The 23,300-nt window shown below is 45.2% G+C and overlaps 7 non-coding genes and 1 pseudogene across 7 annotated transcripts; all 8 read right to left on the reverse strand.

Moving 5' to 3' along the window:
- Positions 1-960: 960 nt before the first annotated feature.
- LOC130346261 (U2 spliceosomal RNA) lies at positions 961-1,151 on the reverse strand. Its single transcript, XR_008884597.1, has one exon. It is a non-coding gene; the product is annotated as a U2 spliceosomal RNA (small nuclear RNA).
- Positions 1,152-3,256: 2,105 nt separating this feature from the next.
- LOC130346284 (U2 spliceosomal RNA) lies at positions 3,257-3,442 on the reverse strand. Its single transcript, XR_008884617.1, has one exon. It is a non-coding gene; the product is annotated as a U2 spliceosomal RNA (small nuclear RNA).
- A 5,389-nt stretch (positions 3,443-8,831) lies between these two features.
- LOC130346233 (U2 spliceosomal RNA) lies at positions 8,832-9,049 on the reverse strand (annotated as a pseudogene).
- Positions 9,050-11,144: 2,095 nt separating this feature from the next.
- LOC130346262 (U2 spliceosomal RNA) lies at positions 11,145-11,335 on the reverse strand. Its single transcript, XR_008884598.1, has one exon. It is a non-coding gene; the product is annotated as a U2 spliceosomal RNA (small nuclear RNA).
- Positions 11,336-13,436: 2,101 nt separating this feature from the next.
- Positions 13,437-13,627, reverse strand: LOC130346263 (U2 spliceosomal RNA). Its single transcript, XR_008884599.1, has one exon. It is a non-coding gene; the product is annotated as a U2 spliceosomal RNA (small nuclear RNA).
- A 2,104-nt stretch (positions 13,628-15,731) lies between these two features.
- Positions 15,732-15,922, reverse strand: LOC130346264 (U2 spliceosomal RNA). Its single transcript, XR_008884600.1, has one exon. It is a non-coding gene; the product is annotated as a U2 spliceosomal RNA (small nuclear RNA).
- Positions 15,923-18,028: 2,106 nt separating this feature from the next.
- Positions 18,029-18,219, reverse strand: LOC130346266 (U2 spliceosomal RNA). The gene has a single exon (XR_008884601.1). It is a non-coding gene; the product is annotated as a U2 spliceosomal RNA (small nuclear RNA).
- A 2,107-nt stretch (positions 18,220-20,326) lies between these two features.
- Positions 20,327-20,512, reverse strand: LOC130346285 (U2 spliceosomal RNA). The gene has a single exon (XR_008884618.1). It is a non-coding gene; the product is annotated as a U2 spliceosomal RNA (small nuclear RNA).
- Positions 20,513-23,300: the final 2,788 nt, after the last annotated feature.

Genomic DNA, 23,300 nt, shown 5'->3' on the forward strand with positions numbered 1-23,300 from the left:
TATACTGATTTTTCCTGTCTGAATTTGTCGCACAGAAAGTTGCAGGCCAAATATGTGTGACATTTCTGCGACTTTAGCTTCTAGAGCATTTTTACATCATTATACATAGGTTCTGAATACATAAAAAGCGACTGTTCAGCGACAGACAAGTCGCATCGGCTGAAAGTAGGCCAGAATGTCAGTCCATGTTGGAGCAGGTTTAGATACAGTCTAAAGCATAGATCTCAAAGTCTGTGCACAGAATTTAGCAAGGGCCTCGCACCTTCTGATGCATCAGGTAGGTGCACAATAGCATAGCCTAACCCTCTGTACTTTGGTCTATATTGATGCGGGACATAGACAGCCAGCTGATGACCAATCCATTAGTGCAATGGATGGCTGGAAGCATTTGTCTTTGCCTTTGCAATACCACAGAAGCAATGCATGGTCAATGTACAGCAATGACACACCTGTGTGAACAGCCAGGAGACCATCCCCCCCCCCCCCCATGTTATGTTACATAGTTACATAGTTAGTACGGTCGAAAAAAGACATATGTCCATCAAGTTCAACCAGGGAATTAAGGGGTAGGGGTGTGGCGCGATATTGGGGAAGGGATGAGATTTTATATTTCTTCATAAGCATTAATCTTATTTTGTCAATTAGGAACATTCAGCACCCACCCGCTATCAAGGCAGCTGCCTATCATGTCATGCCCTACCTGCACAGGTGTGCTGGCTACTCAAATGATCCAATTAAGGAGGCCATTTAGTCAGCAGCAGCAGAAGTCCTGTGCCTGGACGCTCCAACAGCGGCCAGACACAAGCAGAAGCAGAAGCAGCAGAAGCAGCAGCAGCACCACCTTTTGTTTTTTTGGCTGCAGCAGCAGCAGCAGCAGCAAGGCCCACAGGGCTGGCTAGCTGGCTAGCCAGCAAGCAGGTAGCAATGAAAGTAGGAATCTTTCTTTTTAACCCTGTAAGGGGGTGGTGCACTGTACCCGAAGATACTGCCATATCGGGTCAATGCATAGGGCGACGGAAGCAAGCTTCGAAATCGGCCCCCGTTCTCAAAAATCCATTTAATATATGGTCCCCAGATAGGGGACGTATCAGATATTAAACTGATAAGAACAGATACTACACTTGATCTTAGCCAAAAGGCCGAGAAGCGATAACCGTGAAAGGGGCGGGCCCAACAAGGTCCCCTTCATGGGCACTATCACTGCTTGCTGTCAGGGAGGCTGCCAGACAATTTTCCATGCACACTCTGGGCTGGGGGGCAGTCAACCACCAGTACACACAGCAGAACCTAAACCCATACCATTATTGCTAAGCAGCAAGACAGGGGCCCATTGCACTCCCACGGGGCCTTTTTAAATGCAATCCATAACCCGGATTTGCCAGGAACCCTTCTTACTCCTCCTACTTGCATGTGACACTGGGCTTAGGATCTGCATAGGAAACACACACACAAGCACACACCTACCTTTGTTGCCTGCAGATGCCTCCTTGGCTGTCCCCAAACGGTATCAAACCAACACCCACGGGAAGCTGTAAGCATAGAGGACATGCCTGCACCCCATTGGACTTACCTGTGTGGGTTAAATCCGGGTTATTTGACAACCTATGGCGGTGATGGTTCTGCTCAGGCAGAGCAGTGCTGATGCTCCTCATAAAGCTGTCGCTGCTGTGAAGGTTCTAGGTGACATCACAAATCCCTATGGTTACATACACAACAAAGCTGGGTTGTTGTTGTTTACACTCTGCAAGGCCTGTGGAAGTGAGTGACATCATAGCACTGTAGTTCTGAGGGTTCTAGATGGATGCAACAATCTCCTGTTGCTTCTATGAAGGCCATAATAGACGACATCACCAAACAGCTCCATAGTCACATACACAGCAAAGGAGAGATGTTGTTTACACCTAGTGATGTCAGTGGTATTGAGTGACATCACAGCACAGTGCTAAGGCTCCTGGGCCTGGACACAGCAGCGGCTGCAATATCTCAACGGAGAATACGTTTATATATATGTGTGTGTGTGCGCGTATATATATATATATATATATATATATATATATATATATATATATATATTTCTCCGCCGAAATCACTTTTAAACCCATTTCCACCTTTTTTTCCCTTCTCTTCCTCTTACTTTTTTTTCACGTTTTTTTACGTTTTTCTCCTTTTCGCCTCTTTTCTGGGCGTATTATTCTTCTTTTTCTTCTTTTTTTTCGTCTAATGCATACCCCATCAGTGCAGCAATGCTTATTCAATACCGCCAGCAGATGGAGACACTGGGGGATAATTTTCTAAGGATTTATACTGATTTTTCCTGTCTGAATTTGTCGCACAGAAAGTTGCAGGCCAAATATGTGTGACATTTCTGCGACTTTAGCTTCTAGAGCATTTTTACATCATTATACATAGGTTCTGAATACATAAAAAGCGACTGTTCAGCGACAGACAAGTCGCATCGGCTGAAAGTAGGCCAGAATGTCAGTCCATGTTGGAGCAGGTTTAGATACAGTCTAAAGCATAGATCTCAAAGTCTGTGCACAGAATTTAGCAAGGGCCTCGCACCTTCTGATGCATCAGGTAGGTGCACAATAGCATAGCCTAACCCTCTGTACTTTGGTCTATATTGATGCGGGACATAGACAGCCAGCTGATGACCAATCCATTAGTGCAATGGATGGCTGGAAGCATTTGTCTTTGCCTTTGCAATACCACAGAAGCAATGCATGGTCAATGTACAGCAATGACACACCTGTGTGAACAGCCAGGAGACCCCCCCCCCCCCCCATGTTATGTTACATAGTTACATAGTTAGTACGGTCGAAAAAAGACATATGTCCATCAAGTTCAACCAGTGAATTAAGGGGTAGGGGTGTGGCGCGATATTGGGGAAGGGATGAGATTTTATATTTCTTCATAAGCATTAATCTTATTTTGTCAATTAGGAACATTCAGCACCCACCCGCTATCAAGGCAGCTGCCTATCATGTCATGCCCTACCTGCACAGGTGTGCTGGCTACTCAAATGATCCAATTAAGGAGGCCATTTAGTCAGCAGCAGCAGAAGTCCTGTGCCTGGACGCTCCAACAGCGGCCAGACACAAGCAGAAGCAGAAGCAGCAGAAGCAGCAGCAGCACCACCTTTTGTTTTTTGGCTGCAGCAGCAGCAGCAGCAGCAAGGCCCACAGGGCTGGCTAGCTGGCTAGCCAGCAAGCAGGTAGCAATGAAAGTAGGAATCTTTCTTTTTAACCCTGTAAGGGGGTGGTGCACTGTACCCGAAGATACTGCCATATCGGGTCAATGCATAGGGCGACGGAAGCAAGCTTCGAAATCGGCCCCCGTTCTCAAAAATCCATTTAATATATGGTCCCCAGATAGGGGACGTATCAGATATTAAACTGATAAGAACAGATAAGGTTTCAACAAAATTTTATTGAATAAATAAGAAACCATACAGAATTTAAAATGCAAAATAATAAAAGGTTCACAAAAGTTTTAAAATACAAATAATAAAACCAGTTATAAAAGGAGAAAAAATAAAAATGGCAGGATAAAACATTATACAAATGTCATAAAAACTGATTATATTGTTATTTCGTTCCATAGAGGCAGACACCACATGGATGCTGCCTCGCTGGCCCCCAACTGTTTCTTGTCTCTTAGGTAATAGATGTACATCTCACTCAGGGCCAGCTTTATACAGTTTTTAACATCAATAAAATCATGTTTAAAAAGTAAGATGTTCCTAACTTTCCAGATGGCATTTTTAAAACAATTAATAATCATCCAGCAGATCATCTGCTGTTTAAAATTGGGGCAGTTAAAAAGACCGTAAAAGACACATTCGTGATTAAAATCTTTTAGGCCGCAGGCCCACTTCAAAAGTGGGCCTACCTTCCTCCAAAGCTCCCGTGCAAAAGGGCAGTTCCAAAATATGTGCAGCACCGTTTCGTCCACTCCGCAGCCATCTCTCGGGCACTTGGCTCTCGCCACCAGTCCTCGCCTGTGCTGGAACTCACGAGTAGGGAGGCACTGGTGGACGATTGCCCAGGCAAGATCCCTGTGTACATTCGCCAGAAACTTCCCGTACACGTTCCGCCATACCTTTTTGGATCTTGCCTGTGTGAAATTGGACACTGCCAGGGTAACCTCACTCCGCCTGAGGACCTTTGATACCTTTCTCTGGTCCCCCAGTATGTCAGGCTCCAAATCTTGGAGACCTAGGAGCCTGACTGTCTTTTCCAACACCACATAATGTTTTGGGGGACACAGAAGCACCGGAGCGTTCAGAGGGATGCGCAACCATCTTTTAAAAACCATGCCCGCAGCGTACCTTAAAAAGCAGCTAAAAATGCCATCGGATTTAATAATTTTAAAACAGAAACAGAAATACTTTATGTAAAAGAAAGTAAAAAGGTTAGGAACATCTTTCCCGCCATTATCTTTACTTTTGTACATAAAATCACGCTTTAATTTCTCCATTTTTGAACCCCATAAAAAAGTAAAAACAATTCTAGTTACTTTTTTAATGTATAAAATAGATGGAGGAAATACCATGGCAATGTATAGCATAATAGGGAGTAAAACCATCTTTATTATTAAAATCTTCCCCTCCATGGTAAGGTTTCTAAGATTCCACATTAAAATCTTCTTCTCCATCTTAGCTATAGCTGAATCCCAGTTAGGGCTCCCATCATTGACCTGGTTAAAAACAATACCTAAAACTTTAATTTGATCCTGTTGCATTGTGACTCCTGGGGTGATGGATGAATCCCAGGAGCCAATATAAAAACAGTCACATTTATCTGTGTTTAGCTTAAAACCAGAGACCTCGCAGAAATAGCTGGTGTTCCTCAATGCCCCCCTCATGGATGGAGAGTCCGGGCACAGTATGGTGACATCATCCATGTACCCCAACACCTTTAGATGGGTCCCTCCTCCACCAGGTATCGGTACGCCTCTTACTACCCGGTCTTTTCTGAGGAGGGCCATCAGTGGTTCGATTGCGCAAATAAAAAGGAGTGGGGACAGGGGGCAGCCCTGTTTGACACCTGATAAAAGAGGAACACCGCTGGTTAAAAAGCCATTAACAGAGACTTGACTAAAACAGGATCGGTATAAAAGCATGATTCGGCTTAAAATCGTTTCAGGCACTGCCATCTTTTTAAGAACTAAAAACAGGTATTCATGGGAGACCCTATCAAAGGCTTTTTCAAAGTCTAAGGATAAAATTGCTACAGTTTGATTTCTATCCTTAAAATACCATAAAACATCTCTTAAAATATTTAGGGATTCAGCTATAGACCTTCCAGGTACCCCACAAACCTGATTTGGGTGAATTAATTTATGAATAAAAGGTTTAAAACGGACAGCTAATAACTTGGCTAAAACTTTATAATCGACATTTAAAAGTGTGATGGGGCGCCAATTTTTTAGCATATCCTTTTCACCCTTTTTAAAAAGTAATGATACAATCCCCCTCCTCCAGGAAGGGGGAAGTTCATTAACAATAAAAGTTTCTTTATACAATAAAACCATATCATCCTTTAAAATATCCCAAAAAGCTAAATAAAATTCGATGGGTAAACCATCTTCCCCAGGGGCCTTCCCACTAGAAAAACTTTTAAAAACAAATAAAAGTTCATCTAAGTTAAGATCACGGGATAAAACCTCCTGGTCTAAAACATCTAGCTTAAAATCAAGGGAATTAAGAACATGTTCTAAAAAGGATGGATTAAGATCTTTCTTATTAAAAAGAAGCTGGTAGAAGTTAAAAACTGCATCTAACATGCCTTTTGGAGTGGATTCACCCTCAAGGTTTTGGATGATATCCCTCCTATTCATCACTTTTTTAAAAAAGAAACGGGAACATTTCTCGCCCTCCTCCAGGTGCTGCACATGTGAGTTAAAAATGATTTGTTTCCCTTTCTTTTCTATGGCATGTTTTATTTCAGTTTTAAGGTTTAAAATATCATTTTCTACATCCATACCAGCTTCTTTCAATTTAAAAAGTACATTTAAACGCATGTTAAGAACATAAAACCACTGTTTTTCCATTTTTGCCTTCTTCTTACCTGCTTTGATAAAAAAAAACCTGATTTTAGATTTGGTGCCCTCCCACCAGTGCAGCATAGGCTCGTGGGGTTTTCTTTGTGATTGCCAGCATTGGTAGGTCCGCACAAACTCCTCTTTTATCTCAGGGTCCTCTAGGAGTGTGGTGTTTAATCTCCAGAGGCCCCTTTTTGCTTTTTGCTCCCCCTCTAGCTCCAGGACCACCAAGAGGAGCTTATGATCAGAGAAGATATTCTGCTCGAGCGTGCATTTCAGGGGTTTAAAAGCTCTAGAGGAAAAAATAAAATCGATTCTGGAGCTCACTCTTCCATTGGACCATGTGGCGCCCGGGTCCTCCGGCAAGAGATCCTTCCAGCAATCTTTCAAGTTAAAATCATCAATAAAATTTTTAAGCAGGTAAGAAGTGCGGTCTTTACGATTAATATCCCCACCCTGCCGGTGTTCCCCATCACGTATGCAGTTAAAATCACCTCCCACCAGCAGGGGGGAAGACCCAACACAAAACAGTGGTAAAATTTCAAATAGTTCTGCCCGCTCCTGTTTATCAGGAGGGGCATACACATTTAAAACACGAATTAAAAGTCCATTAAAATATAGATGAATTAAAAGAGCTCTGCCAGGCACAATCTCAGTTACTGTATGAATAGAAAAGGACTGGCCTCGGCAGAGCAGCCCAACACCCACAGAACGACAGTCATTTGCACCGGACCATATGGATGGGCCCAGCTTCCAGTCTTCTTTTAAGTCTTTATAGTCCATTTTACTAGGGATTCCACATTCTTGTAGCAGGCAAAGGTCAAAGTCACATGTCTCTAGATAAGAAAATAAAGCAGCCCTGCGATCAGGGCTCTTTAAGGACCTCACATTGAGTGAGGCAATTTTTACAGGGATAGGCATAGTTTATGGAGAGTCCGTGCTTGGAGAATCAAAGTCAATAATAAGCTGCGTACCGTCATCCCCCGCCTGCGGGGTCATCAGCTCCTTAATGTTCTGAGGGTCGGAGCTTGAGATCGATGATGCCCCGACCCTGAGCTCGCTCTCGTCCGAACTACGGCACGCCGCTTTCCTTTGAATGTCTTCCTCTTCTTCTTCTCTTTGTCTTTTAAATGTCATACTGCTGTCCATATCCTCTGTGTTGCTCTCACTCGATGTAATCTCTGGCCCCCGGCTGATGGATCTGCGTCTTCTTTCATCTTTTGACGACTGGAACTGCTGCACAGGGGCCTGTGAGGCCTCTTTTCCGGAACCTTTGCCGCTACCTTGGGAAGTTTTCATCGCTTGTTCCCCAGCAAGCGTTGCTGAGGACTGTTGCTCCAACTTCCCCATCGATCGACGATGGCCAGTTTTACCCACCGGGTCCACTGCTGGCGGGGCAGCAAACCCTGGTTTGGCGCCACTTGTCTTCTTGGCCCTGTCCTGTATAGGCGGAGTAACAGGACCGGGCTCAGACCTGGCCACCTGGCTCCCCTTCCGGCGGGCTTTCACCGGGGCCTCTTCGTCCGGAGCAGGGCGACCCTGGGCCAAGCCAGTACCTGGCTTATGCTGCAATTTTGGGTCCACCTCTGCCCCCACCGAGGCCCGTCGGCTGCCACCCGCCACAGGTGAGCCCCCTTCAGAAGTTTCGGCGGGCTCTTGAGCCAGGTAGGAAGTCGATCGACGTCTTTCAATTTCCCGGGCAGTAAACTCGATCACCCGCCCGGGCTTCGTGGAATCCCCATGGCCTCCCCCCAGCACTACCACCGGTGGGCCCCCCGATGGAGCACCAGAGGTCTTGGGCCTGGACCCATCAGTACCTGCCTTCTGGGGTTTGGGCATCTTAAAAAAGGACGTCTTTTGTCCTGTCCCCTCTTTGGGTGGGCCCAGCCTTGACCCACCCATCGTAGTTTTTGCTTTATGGGGACAGGAATTAAAATCATGATTTTCCTCTCCGCAGAGGTTACACCTTATCGTATGGCTACATCTTGAGGCTATGTGACCTTCTTGGCCACACCTATTGCAGCGAATCACACGCTCCGCGCCGCAGGTCTCCTGGGTGTGGCCAAACCTCAAGCAATTTCGGCAATACATAGGCATTTGAGGATAGAACAGGAAGCCCCGAACTCTCCCGATGGCAAAATTTGGGGGCGGATGGCAAAGACCCCCAATACCACCGGGATCCTTACGGAGCTTGACCCAGAACTTCCTCTTGCCGTTCCAGAACCGCACGGAGTTCAATATTTTGTTTGCGAATCGCACCTCTTCGCAGTATCGCCGAAGAAAAGTGGCTATATCCTCCGTGGTCACATGAGGGCTGTGCATAGCCACCACCAACGGTATATGTTCCTCACCATAGAGGAACTGGAACGAAAGACCGTCGAGTCGATCGTCCCTCTGGTCCGCACCAGACAAGGTTGCATAGATGTTATCGCAACACGCCGTGGCCGTGAAGGTGACGGTATACAGGCCACGGCTTTCCTGGTCATTTAGACACAGGATGTCCTCCCTATTGAGGCGGAAGTAGTCAAGAAGAATCACCTCCGCAATGAAGCGGAGGTTCTTCAACTGACGATGGCTCTCCGACACCTCTATGCGGATGGTATTTCGCATCGACATTTCCCCAGAGGGGAAAGCCCAGGAGAACGGCATCTTCCACACCCAGGGAGTAAGCCCCTTCCCCAATAGCAGCAGGGGCTCGGAATCCCGCTATAAAAGCGGAACCCTTACCCAAGGCAGAGGTCGGGGGTACCCTAGGTGCTTCCGAAGCTACAGGTAACGCTCAACGTACCGAAAATGCCTTCTGAGACACAAGGTCCCAGAGACAGGGGGATCGCAACCCGTTGTCTGTGGACTAAGCCCGCTCCCCAATAGCAGCAAGGGGGTGAAGTCCCTCCGTAAGGAGAGACAATCCCCCAAGGCCGAGAAGCGGGGTACCACAGACACCTTCCGACCAGACCAAATGCAGATACTACACTTGATCTTAGCCAAAAGGCCGAGAAGCGATAACCGTGAAAGGGGCGGGCCCAACAAGGTCCCCTTCATGGGCACTATCACTGCTTGCTGTCAGGGAGGCTGCCAGACAATTTTCCATGCACACTCTGGGCTGGGGGGCAGTCAACCACCAGTACACACAGCAGAACCTAAACCCATACCATTATTGCTAAGCAGCAAGACAGGGGCCCATTGCACTCCCACGGGGCCTTTTTAAATGCAATCCATAACCCGGATTTGCCAGGAACCCTTCTTACTCCTCCTACTTGCATGTGACACTGGGCTTAGGATCTGCATAGGAAACACACACACAAGCACACACCTACCTTTGTTGCCTGCAGATGCCTCCTTGGCTGTCCCCAAACGGTATCAAACCAACACCCACGGGAAGCTGTAAGCATAGAGGACATGCCTGCACCCCATTGGACTTACCTGTGTGGGTTAAATCCGGGTTATTTGACAACCTATGGCGGTGATGGTTCTGCTCAGGCAGAGCAGTGCTGATGCTCCTCATAAAGCTGTCGCTGCTGTGAAGGTTCTAGGTGACATCACAAATCCCTATGGTTACATACACAACAAAGCTGGGTTGTTGTTGTTTACACTCTGCAAGGCCTGTGGAAGTGAGTGACATCATAGCACTGTAGTTCTGAGGGTTCTAGATGGATGCAACAATCTCCTGTTGCTTCTATGAAGGCCATAATAGACGACATCACCAAACAGCTCCATAGTCACATACACAGCAAAGGAGAGATGTTGTTTACACCTAGTGATGTCAGTGGTATTGAGTGACATCACAGCACAGTGCTAAGGCTCCTGGGCCTGGACACAGCAGCGGCTGCAATATCTCAACGGAGAATACGTTTATATATATGTGTGTGTGTGCGCGTATATATATATATATATATATATATATATATATATATTTCTCCGCCGAAATCACTTTTAAACCCATTTCCACCTTTTTTTCCCTTCTCTTCCTCTTACTTTTTTTTCACGTTTTTTTACGTTTTTCTCCTTTTCGCCTCTTTTCTGGGCGTATTATTCTTCTTTTTCCTCTTTTTTTTCGTCTAATGCATACCCCATCAGTGCAGCAATGCTTATTCAATACCGCCAGCAGATGGAGACACTGGGGGATAATTTTCTAAGGATTTATACTGATTTTTCCTGTCTGAATTTGTCGCACAGAAAGTTGCAGGCCAAATATGTGTGACATTTCTGCGACTTTAGCTTCTAGAGCATTTTTACATCATTATACATAGGTTCTGAATACATAAAAAGCGACTGTTCAGCGACAGACAAGTCGCATCGGCTGAAAGTAGGCCAGAATGTCAGTCCATGTTGGAGCAGGTTTAGATACAGTCTAAAGCATAGATCTCAAAGTCTGTGCACAGAATTTAGCAAGGGCCTCGCACCTTCTGATGCATCAGGTAGGTGCACAATAGCATAGCCTAACCCTCTGTACTTTGGTCTATATTGATGCGGGACATAGACAGCCAGCTGATGACCAATCCATTAGTGCAATGGATGGCTGGAAGCATTTGTCTTTGCCTTTGCAATACCACAGAAGCAATGCATGGTCAATGTACAGCAATGACACACCTGTGTGAACAGCCAGGAGACCCCCCCCCCCCCCATGTTATGTTACATAGTTACATAGTTAGTACGGTCGAAAAAAGACATATGTCCATCAAGTTCAACCAGGGAATTAAGGGGTAGGGGTGTGGCGCGATATTGGGGAAGGGATGAGATTTTATATTTCTTCATAAGCATTAATCTTATTTTGTCAATTAGGAACATTCAGCACCCACCCGCTATCAAGGCAGCTGCCTATCATGTCATGCCCTACCTGCACAGGTGTGCTGGCTACTCAAATGATCCAATTAAGGAGGCCATTTAGTCAGCAGCAGCAGAAGTCCTGTGCCTGGACGCTCCAACAGCGGCCAGACACAAGCAGAAGCAGAAGCAGCAGAAGCAGCAGCAGCACCACCTTTTGTTTTTTGGCTGCAGCAGCAGCAGCAGCAGCAGCAAGGCCCACAGGGCTGGCTAGCTGGCTAGCCAGCAAGCAGGTAGCAATGAAAGTAGGAATCTTTCTTTTTAACCCTGTAAGGGGGTGGTGCACTGTACCCGAAGATACTGCCATATCGGGTCAATGCATAGGGCGACGGAAGCAAGCTTCGAAATCGGCCCCCGTTCTCAAAAATCCATTTAATATATGGTCCCCAGATAGGGGACGTATCAGATATTAAACTGATAAGAACAGATACTACACTTGATCTTAGCCAAAAGGCCGAGAAGCGATAACCGTGAAAGGGGCGGGCCCAACAAGGTCCCCTTCATGGGCACTATCACTGCTTGCTGTCAGGGAGGCTGCCAGACAATTTTCCATGCACACTCTGGGCTGGGGGGCAGTCAACCACCAGTACACACAGCAGAACCTAAACCCATACCATTATTGCTAAGCAGCAAGACAGGGGCCCATTGCACTCCCACGGGGCCTTTTTAAATGCAATCCATAACCCGGATTTGCCAGGAACCCTTCTTACTCCTCCTACTTGCATGTGACACTGGGCTTAGGATCTGCATAGGAAACACACACACAAGCACACACCTACCTTTGTTGCCTGCAGATGCCTCCTTGGCTGTCCCCAAACGGTATCAAACCAACACCCACGGGAAGCTGTAAGCATAGAGGACATGCCTGCACCCCATTGGACTTACCTGTGTGGGTTAAATCCGGGTTATTTGACAACCTATGGCGGTGATGGTTCTGCTCAGGCAGAGCAGTGCTGATGCTCCTCATAAAGCTGTCGCTGCTGTGAAGGTTCTAGGTGACATCACAAATCCCTATGGTTACATACACAACAAAGCTGGGTTGTTGTTGTTTACACTCTGCAAGGCCTGTGGAAGTGAGTGACATCATAGCACTGTAGTTCTGAGGGTTCTAGATGGATGCAACAATCTCCTGTTGCTTCTATGAAGGCCATAATAGACGACATCACCAAACAGCTCCATAGTCACATACACAGCAAAGGAGAGATGTTGTTTACACCTAGTGATGTCAGTGGTATTGAGTGACATCACAGCACAGTGCTAAGGCTCCTGGGCCTGGACACAGCAGCGGCTGCAATATCTCAACGGAGAATACGTTTATATATATGTGTGTGTGTGCGCGTATATATATATATATATATATATATATATATATATATATATATATTTCTCCGCCGAAATCACTTTTAAACCCATTTCCACCTTTTTTTCCCTTCTCTTCCTCTTACTTTTTTTTCACGTTTTTTTACGTTTTTCTCCTTTTCGCCTCTTTTCTGGGCGTATTATTCTTCTTTTTCTTCTTTTTTTTCGTCTAATGCATACCCCATCAGTGCAGCAATGCTTATTCAATACCGCCAGCAGATGGAGACACTGGGGGATAATTTTCTAAGGATTTATACTGATTTTTCCTGTCTGAATTTGTCGCACAGAAAGTTGCAGGCCAAATATGTGTGACATTTCTGCGACTTTAGCTTCTAGAGCATTTTTACATCATTATACATAGGTTCTGAATACATAAAAAGCGACTGTTCAGCGACAGACAAGTCGCATCGGCTGAAAGTAGGCCAGAATGTCAGTCCATGTTGGAGCAGGTTTAGATACAGTCTAAAGCATAGATCTCAAAGTCTGTGCACAGAATTTAGCAAGGGCCTCGCACCTTCTGATGCATCAGGTAGGTGCACAATAGCATAGCCTAACCCTCTGTACTTTGGTCTATATTGATGCGGGACATAGACAGCCAGCTGATGACCAATCCATTAGTGCAATGGATGGCTGGAAGCATTTGTCTTTGCCTTTGCAATACCACAGAAGCAATGCATGGTCAATGTACAGCAATGACACACCTGTGTGAACAGCCAGGAGACCCCCCACCCCCCCCATGTTATGTTACATAGTTACATAGTTAGTACGGTCGAAAAAAGACATATGTCCATCAAGTTCAACCAGTGAATTAAGGGGTAGGGGTGTGGCGCGATATTGGGGAAGGGATGAGATTTTATATTTCTTCATAAGCATTAATCTTATTTTGTCAATTAGGAACATTCAGCACCCACCCGCTATCAAGGCAGCTGCCTATCATGTCATGCCCTACCTGCACAGGTGTGCTGGCTACTCAAATGATCCAATTAAGGAGGCCATTTAGTCAGCAGCAGCAGAAGTCCTGTGCCTGGACGCTCCAACAGCGGCCAGACACAAGCAGAAGCAGAAGCAGCAGAAGCAGCAGCAGCACCACCTTTTGTTTTTTGGCTGCAGCAGCAGCAGCAGCAGCAAGGCCCACAGGGCTGGCTAGCTGGCTAGCCAGCAAGCAGGTAGCAATGAAAGTAGGAATCTTTCTTTTTAACCCTGTAAGGGGGTGGTGCACTGTACCCGAAGATACTGCCATATCGGGTCAATGCATAGGGCGACGGAAGCAAGCTTCGAAATCGGCCCCCGTTCTCAAAAATCCATTTAATATATGGTCCCCAGATAGGGGACGTATCAGATATTAAACTGATAAGAACAGATACTACACTTGATCTTAGCCAAAAGGCCGAGAAGCGATAACCGTGAAAGGGGCGGGCCCAACAAGGTCCCCTTCATGGGCACTATCACTGCTTGCTGTCAGGGAGGCTGCCAGACAATTTTCCATGCACACTCTGGGCTGGGGGGCAGTCAACCACCAGTACACACAGCAGAACCTAAACCCATACCATTATTGCTAAGCAGCAAGACAGGGGCCCATTGCACTCCCACGGGGCCTTTTTAAATGCAATCCATAACCCGGATTTGCCAGGAACCCTTCTTACTCCTCCTACTTGCATGTGACACTGGGCTTAGGATCTGCATAGGAAACACACACACAAGCACACACCTACCTTTGTTGCCTGCAGATGCCTCCTTGGCTGTCCCCAAACGGTATCAAACCAACACCCACGGGAAGCTGTAAGCATAGAGGACATGCCTGCACCCCATTGGACTTACCTGTGTGGGTTAAATCCGGGTTATTTGACAACCTATGGCGGTGATGGTTCTGCTCAGGCAGAGCAGTGCTGATGCTCCTCATAAAGCTGTCGCTGCTGTGAAGGTTCTAGGTGACATCACAAATCCCTATGGTTACATATACAACAAAGCTGGGTTGTTGTTGTTTACACTCTGCAAGGCCTGTGGAAGTGAGTGACATCATAGCACTGTAGTTCTGAGGGTTCTAGATGGATGCAACAATCTCCTGTTGCTTCTATGAAGGCCATAATAGACGACATCACCAAACAGCTCCATAGTCACATACACAGCAAAGGAGAGATGTTGTTTACACCTAGTGATGTCAGTGGTATTGAGTGACATCACAGCACAGTGCTAAGGCTCCTGGGCCTGGACACAGCAGCGGCTGCAATATCTCAACGGAGAATACGTTTATATATATGTGTGTGTGTGCGCGTATATATATATATATATATATATATATATATATATATATATATATATTTCTCCGCCGAAATCACTTTTAAACCCATTTCCACCTTTTTTTCCCTTCTCTTCCTCTTACTTTTTTTTCACGTTTTTTTACGTTTTTCTCCTTTTCGCCTCTTTTCTGGGCGTATTATTCTTCTTTTTCCTCTTTTTTTTCGTCTAATGCATACCCCATCAGTGCAGCAATGCTTATTCAATACCGCCAGCAGATGGAGACACTGGGGGATAATTTTCTAAGGATTTATACTGATTTTTCCTGTCTGAATTTGTCGCACAGAAAGTTGCAGGCCAAATATGTGTGACATTTCTGCGACTTTAGCTTCTAGAGCATTTTTACATCATTATACATAGGTTCTGAATACATAAAAAGCGACTGTTCAGCGACAGACAAGTCGCATCGGCTGAAAGTAGGCCAGAATGTCAGTCCATGTTGGAGCAGGTTTAGATACAGTCTAAAGCATAGATCTCAAAGTCTGTGCACAGAATTTAGCAAGGGCCTCGCACCTTCTGATGCATCAGGTAGGTGCACAATAGCATAGCCTAACCCTCTGTACTTTGGTCTATATTGATGCGGGACATAGACAGCCAGCTGATGACCAATCCATTAGTGCAATGGATGGCTGGAAGCATTTGTCTTTGCCTTTGCAATACCACAGAAGCAATGCATGGTCAATGTACAGCAATGACACACCTGTGTGAACAGCCAGGAGACCCCCCCCCCCCCATGTTATGTTACATAGTTACATAGTTAGTACGGTCGAAAAAAGACATATGTCCATCAAGTTCAACCAGGGAATTAAGGGGTAGGGGTGTGGCGCGATATTGGGGAAGGGATGAGATTTTATATTTCTTCATAAGCATTAATCTTATTTTGTCAATTAGGAACATTCAGCACCCACCCGCTATCAAGGCAGCTGCCTATCATGTCATGCCCTACCTGCACAGGTGTGCTGGCTACTCAAATGATCCAATTAAGGAGGCCATTTAGTCAGCAGCAGCAGAAGTCCTGTGCCTGGACGCTCCAACAGCGGCCAGACACAAGCAGAAGCAGAAGCAGCAGAAGCAGCAGCAGCACCACCTTTTGTTTTTTGGCTGCAGCAGCAGCAGCAGCAGCAGCAAGGCCCACAGGGCTGGCTAGCTGGCTAGCCAGCAAGCAGGTAGCAATGAAAGTAGGAATCTTTCTTTTTAACCCTGTAAGGGGGTGGTGCACTGTACCCGAAGATACTGCCATATCGGGTCAATGCATAGGGCGACGGAAGCAAGCTTCGAAATCGGCCCCCGTTCTCAAAAATCCATTTAATATATGGTCCCCAGATAGGGGACGTATCAGATATTAAACTGATAAGAACAGATACTACACTTGATCTTAGCCAAAAGGCCGAGAAGCGATAACCGTGAAAGGGGCGGGCCCAACAAGGTCCCCTTCATGGGCACTATCACTGCTTGCTGTCAGGGAGGCTGCCAGACAATTTTCCATGCACACTCTGGGCTGGGGGGCAGTCAACCACCAGTACACACAGCAGAACCTAAACCCATACCATTATTGCTAAGCAGCAAGACAGGGGCCCATTGCACTCCCACGGGGCCTTTTTAAATGCAATCCATAACCCGGATTTGCCAGGAACCCTTCTTACTCCTCCTACTTGCATGTGACACTGGGCTTAGGATCTGCATAGGAAACACACACACAAGCACACACCTACCTTTGTTGCCTGCAGATGCCTCCTTGGCTGTCCCCAAACGGTATCAAACCAACACCCACGGGAAGCTGTAAGCATAGAGGACATGCCTGCACCCCATTGGACTTACCTGTGTGGGTTAAATCCGGGTTATTTGACAACCTATGGCGGTGATGGTTCTGCTCAGGCAGAGCAGTGCTGATGCTCCTCATAAAGCTGTCGCTGCTGTGAAGGTTCTAGGTGACATCACAAATCCCTATGGTTACATACACAACAAAGCTGGGTTGTTGTTGTTTACACTCTGCAAGGCCTGTGGAAGTGAGTGACATCATAGCACTGTAGTTCTGAGGGTTCTAGATGGATGCAACAATCTCCTGTTGCTTCTATGAAGGCCATAATAGACGACATCACCAAACAGCTCCATAGTCACATACACAGCAAAGGAGAGATGTTGTTTACACCTAGTGATGTCAGTGGTATTGAGTGACATCACAGCACAGTGCTAAGGCTCCTGGGCCTGGACACAGCAGCGGCTGCAATATCTCAACGGAGAATACGTTTATATATATGTGTGTGTGTGCGCGTATATATATATATATATATATATATATATATATATATATATATTTCTCCGCCGAAATCACTTTTAAACCCATTTCCACCTTTTTTTCCCTTCTCTTCCTCTTACTTTTTTTTCACGTTTTTTTACGTTTTTCTCCTTTTCGCCTCTTTTCTGGGCGTATTATTCTTCTTTTTCTTCTTTTTTTTCGTCTAATGCATACCCCATCAGTGCAGCAATGCTTATTCAATACCGCCAGCAGATGGAGACACTGGGGGATAATTTTCTAAGGATTTATACTGATTTTTCCTGTCTGAATTTGTCGCACAGAAAGTTGCAGGCCAAATATGTGTGACATTTCTGCGACTTTAGCTTCTAGAGCATTTTTACATCATTATACATAGGTTCTGAATACATAAAAAGCGACTGTTCAGCGACAGACAAGTCGCATCGGCTGAAAGTAGGCCAGAATGTCAGTCCATGTTGGAGCAGGTTTAGATACAGTCTAAAGCATAGATCTCAAAGTCTGTGCACAGAATTTAGCAAGGGCCTCGCACCTTCTGATGCATCAGGTAGGTGCACAATAGCATAGCCTAACCCTCTGTACTTTGGTCTATATTGATGCGGGACATAGACAGCCAGCTGATGACCAATCCATTAGTGCAATGGATGGCTGGAAGCATTTGTCTTTGCCTTTGCAATACCACAGAAGCAATGCATGGTCAATGTACAGCAATGACACACCTGTGTGAACAGCCAGGAGACCCCCCCCCCCCCATGTTATGTTACATAGTTACATAGTTAGTACGGTCGAAAAAAGACATATGTCCATCAAGTTCAACCAGGGAATTAAGGGGTAGGGGTGTGGCGCGATATTGGGGAAGGGATGAGATTTTATATTTCTTCATAAGCATTAATCTTATTTTGTCAATTAGGAACATTCAGCACCCACCCGCTATCAAGGCAGCTGCCTATCATGTCATGCCCTACCTGCACAGGTGTGCTGGCTACTCAAATGATCCAATTAAGGAGGCCATTTAGTCAGCAGCAGCAGAAGTCCTGTGCCTGGACGCTCCAACAGCGGCCAGACACAAGCAGAAGCAGAAGCAGCAGAAGCAGCAGCAGCACCAGCACCACCTTTTGTTTTTTGGCTGCAGCAGCAGCAGCAGCAGCAGCAAGGCCCACAGGGCTGGCTAGCTGGCTAGCCAGCAAGCAGGTAGCAATGAAAGTAGGAATCTTTCTTTTTAACCCTGTAAGGGGGTGGTGCACTGTACCCGAAGATACTGCCATATCGGGTCAATGCATAGGGCGACGGAAGCAAGCTTCGAAATCGGCCCCCGTTCTCAAAAATCCATTTAATATATGGTCCCCAGATAGGGGACGTATCAGATATTAAACTGATAAGAACAGATACTACACTTGATCTTAGCCAAAAGGCCGAGAAGCGATAACCGTGAAAGGGGCGGGCCCAACAAGGTCCCCTTCATGGGCACTATCACTGCTTGCTGTCAGGGAGGCTGCCAGACAATTTTCCATGCACACTCTGGGCTGGGGGGCAGTCAACCACCAGTACACACAGCAGAACCTAAACCCATACCATTATTGCTAAGCAGCAAGACAGGGGCCCATTGCACTCCCACGGGGCCTTTTTAAATGCAATCCATAACCCGGATTTGCCAGGAACCCTTCTTACTCCTCCTACTTGCATGTGACACTGGGCTTAGGATCTGCATAGGAAACACACACACAAGCACACACCTACCTTTGTTGCCTGCAGATGCCTCCTTGGCTGTCCCCAAACGGTATCAAACCAACACCCACGGGAAGCTGTAAGCATAGAGGACATGCCTGCACCCCATTGGACTTACCTGTGTGGGTTAAATCCGGGTTATTTGACAACCTATGGCGGTGATGGTTCTGCTCAGGCAGAGCAGTGCTGATGCTCCTCATAAAGCTGTCGCTGCTGTGAAGGTTCTAGGTGACATCACAAATCCCTATGGTTACATACACAACAAAGCTGGGTTGTTGTTGTTTACACTCTGCAAGGCCTGTGGAAGTGAGTGACATCATAGCACTGTAGTTCTGAGGGTTCTAGATGGATGCAACAATCTCCTGTTGCTTCTATGAAGGCCATAATAGACGACATCACCAAACAGCTCCATAGTCACATACACAGCAAAGGAGAGATGTTGTTTACACCTAGTGATGTCAGTGGTATTGAGTGACATCACAGCACAGTGCTAAGGCTCCTGGGCCTGGACACAGCAGCGGCTGCAATATCTCAACGGAGAATACGTTTATATATATGTGTGTGTGTGTGCGCGTATATATATATATATATATATATATATATATATATATATATATATATATTTCTCCGCCGAAATCACTTTTAAACCCATTTCCACCTTTTTTTCCCTTCTCTTCCTTTTACTTTTTTTTCACGTTTTTTTACGTTTTTCTCCTTTTCGCCTCTTTTCTGGGCGTATTATTCTTCTTTTTCTTCTTTTTTTTCGTCTAATGCATACCCCATCAGTGCAGCAATGCTTATTCAATACCGCCAGCAGATGGAGACACTGGGGGATAATTTTCTAAGGATTTATACTGATTTTTCCTGTCTGAATTTGTCGCACAGAAAGTTGCAGGCCAAATATGTGTGACATTTCTGCGACTTTAGCTTCTAGAGCATTTTTACATCATTATACATAGGTTCTGAATACATAAAAAGCGACTGTTCAGCGACAGACAAGTCGCATCGGCTGAAAGTAGGCCAGAATGTCAGTCCACGTTGGAGCAGGTTTAGATACAGTCTAAAGCATAGATCTCAAAGTCTGTGCACAGAATTTAGCAAGGGCCTCGCACCTTCTGATGCATCAGGTAGGTGCACAATAGCATAGCCTAACCCTCTGTACTTTGGTCTATATTGATGCGGGACATAGACAGCCAGCTGATGACCAATCCATTAGTGCAATGGATGGCTGGAAGCATTTGTCTTTGCCTTTGCAATACCACAGAAGCAATGCATGGTCAATGTACAGCAATGACACACCTGTGTGAACAGCCAGGAGACCCCCCCCCCCCCCCATGTTATGTTACATAGTTACATAGTTAGTACGGTCGAAAAAAGACATATGTCCATCAAGTTCAACCAGGGAATTAAGGGGTAGGGGTGTGGCGCGATATTGGGGAAGGGATGAGATTTTATATTTCTTCATAAGCATTAATCTTATTTTGTCAATTAGGAACATTCAGCACCCACCCGCTATCAAGGCAGCTGCCTATCATGTCATGCCCTACCTGCACAGGTGTGCTGGCTACTCAAATGATCCAATTAAGGAGGCCATTTAGTCAGCAGCAGCAGAAGTCCTGTGCCTGGACGCTCCAACAGCGGCCAGACACAAGCAGAAGCAGAAGCAGCAGAAGCAGCAGCAGCACCACCTTTTGTTTTTTGGCTGCAGCAGCAGCAGCAGCAGCAAGGCCCACAGGGCTGGCTAGCTGGCTAGCCAGCAAGCAGGTAGCAATGAAAGTAGGAATCTTTCTTTTTAACCCTGTAAGGGGGTGGTGCACTGTACCCGAAGATACTGCCATATCGGGTCAATGCATAGGGCGACGGAAGCAAGCTTCGAAATCGGCCCCCGTTCTCAAAAATCCATTTAATATATGGTCCCCAGATAGGGGACGTATCAGATATTAAACTGATAAGAACAGATAAGGTTTCAACAAAATTTTATTGAATAAATAAGAAACCATACAAAATTTAAAATGCAAAATAATAAAAGGTTCACAAAAGTTTTAAAATACAAATAATAAAACCAGTAATAAAAGGAGAAAAAATAAAAATGGCAGGATAAAACATTATACAAATGTCATAAAAACTGATTATATTGTTATTTCGTTCCATAGAGGCAGACACCACATGGATGCTGCCTCGCTGGCCCCCAACTGTTTCTTGTCTCTTAGGTAATAGATGTACATCTCACTCAGGGCCAGCTTTATACAGTTTTTAACATCAATAAAATCATGTTTAAAAAGTAAGATGTTCCTAACTTTCCAGATGGCATTTTTAAAACAATTAATAATCATCCAGCAGATCATCTGCTGTTTAAAATTGGGGCAGTTAAAAAGACCGTAAAAGACACATTCGTGATTAAAATCTTTTAGGCCGCAGGCCCACTTCAAAAGTGGGCCTACCTTCCTCCAAAGCTCCCGTGCAAAAGGGCAGTTCCAAAATATGTGCAGCACCGTTTCGTCCACTCCGCAGCCATCTCTCGGGCACTTGGCTCTCGCCACCAGTCCTCGCCTGTGCTGGAACTCACGAGTAGGGAGGCACTGGTGGACGATTGCCCAGGCAAGATCCCTGTGTACATTCGCCAGAAACTTCCCGTACACGTTCCGCCATACCTTTTTGGATCTTGCCTGTGTGAAATTGGACACTGCCAGGGTAACCTCACTCCGCCTGAGGACCTTTGATACCTTTCTCTGGTCCCCCAGTATGTCAGGCTCCAAATCTTGGAGACCTAGGAGCCTGACTGTCTTTTCCAACACCACATAATGTTTTGGGGGACACAGAAGCACCGGAGCGTTCAGAGGGATGCGCAACCATCTTTTAAAAACCATGCCCGCAGCGTACCTTAAAAAGCAGCTAAAAATGCCATCGGATTTAATAATTTTAAAACAGAAACAGAAATACTTTATGTAAAAGAAAGTAAAAAGGTTAGGAACATCTTTCCCGCCATTATCTTTACTTTTGTACATAAAATCACGCTTTAATTTCTCCATTTTTGAACCCCATAAAAAAGTAAAAACAATTCTAGTTACTTTTTTAATGTATAAAATAGATGGAGGAAATACCATGGCAATGTATAGCATAATAGGGAGTAAAACCATCTTTATTATTAAAATCTTCCCCTCCATGGTAAGGTTTCTAAGATTCCACATTAAAATCTTCTTCTCCATCTTAGCTATAGCTGAATCCCAGTTAGGGCTCCCATCATTGACCTGGTTAAAAACAATACCTAAAACTTTAATTTGATCCTGTTTCATTGTAACTCCTGGGGTGATGGATGAATCCCAGGAGCCAATATAAAAACAGTCACATTTATCTGTGTTTAGCTTAAAACCAGAGACCTCGCAGAAATAGCTGGTGTTCCTCAATGCCCCCCTCATGGATGGAGAGTCCGGGCACAGTATGGTGACATCATCCATGTACCCCAACACCTTTAGATGGGTCCCTCCTCCACCAGGTATCGGTACGCCTCTTACTACCCGGTCTTTTCTGAGGAGGGCCATCAGTGGTTCGATTGCGCAAATAAAAAGGAGTGGGGACAGGGGGCAGCCCTGTTTGACACCTGATAAAAGAGGAACACCGCTGGTTAAAAAGCCATTAACAGAGACTTGACTAAAACAGGATCGGTATAAAAGCATGATTCGGCTTAAAATCGTTTCAGGCACTGCCATCTTTTTAAGAACTAAAAACAGGTATTCATGGGAGACCCTATCAAAGGCTTTTTCAAAGTCTAAGGATAAAATTGCTACAGTTTGATTTCTATCCTTAAAATACCATAAAACATCTCTTAAAATATTTAGGGATTCAGCTATAGACCTTCCAGGTACCCCACAAACCTGATTTGGGTGAATTAATTTATGAATAAAAGGTTTAAAACGGACAGCTAATAACTTGGCTAAAACTTTATAATCGACATTTAAAAGTGTGATGGGGCGCCAATTTTTTAGCATATCCTTTTCACCCTTTTTAAAAAGTAATGATACAATCCCCCTCCTCCAGGAAGGGGGAAGTTCATTAACAATAAAAGTTTCTTTATACAATAAAACCATATCATCCTTTAAAATATCCCAAAAAACTAAATAAATTTCGATGGGTAAACCATCTTCCCCAGGGGCCTTCCCACTAGAAAAACTTTTAAAAACAAATAAAAGTTCATCTAAGTTAAGATCACGGGATAAAACCTCCTGGTCTAAAACATCTAGCTTAAAATCAAGGGAATTAAGAACATGTTCTAAAAAGGATGGATTAAGATCTTTCTTATTAAAAAGAAGCTGGTAGAAGTTAAAAACTGCATCTAACATGCCTTTTGGAGTGGATTCACCCTCAAGGTTTTGGATGATATCCCTCCTATTCATCACTTTTTTAAAAAAGAAACGGGAACATTTCTCGCCCTCCTCCAGGTGCTGCACATGTGAGTTAAAAATGATTTGTTTCCCTTTCTTTTCTATGGCATGTTTTATTTCAGTTTTAAGGTTTAAAATATCATTTTCTACATCCATACCAGCTTCTTTCAATTTAAAAAGTACATTTAAACGCATGTTAAGAACATAAAACCACTGTTTTTCCATTTTTGCCTTCTTCTTACCTGCTTTGATAAAAAAAAATCTGATTTTAGATTTGGTGCCCTCCCACCAGTGCAGCATAGGCTCGTGGGGTTTTCTTTGTGATTGCCAGCATTGGTAGGTCCGCACAAACTCCTCTTTTATCTCAGGGTCCTCTAGGAGTGTGGTGTTTAATCTCCAGA

Source organism: Hyla sarda, unplaced genomic scaffold (assembly GCF_029499605.1).
Source record: "Hyla sarda isolate aHylSar1 unplaced genomic scaffold, aHylSar1.hap1 scaffold_779, whole genome shotgun sequence".
NCBI classification, from domain to species: Eukaryota; Metazoa; Chordata; class Amphibia; order Anura; family Hylidae; genus Hyla; species Hyla sarda.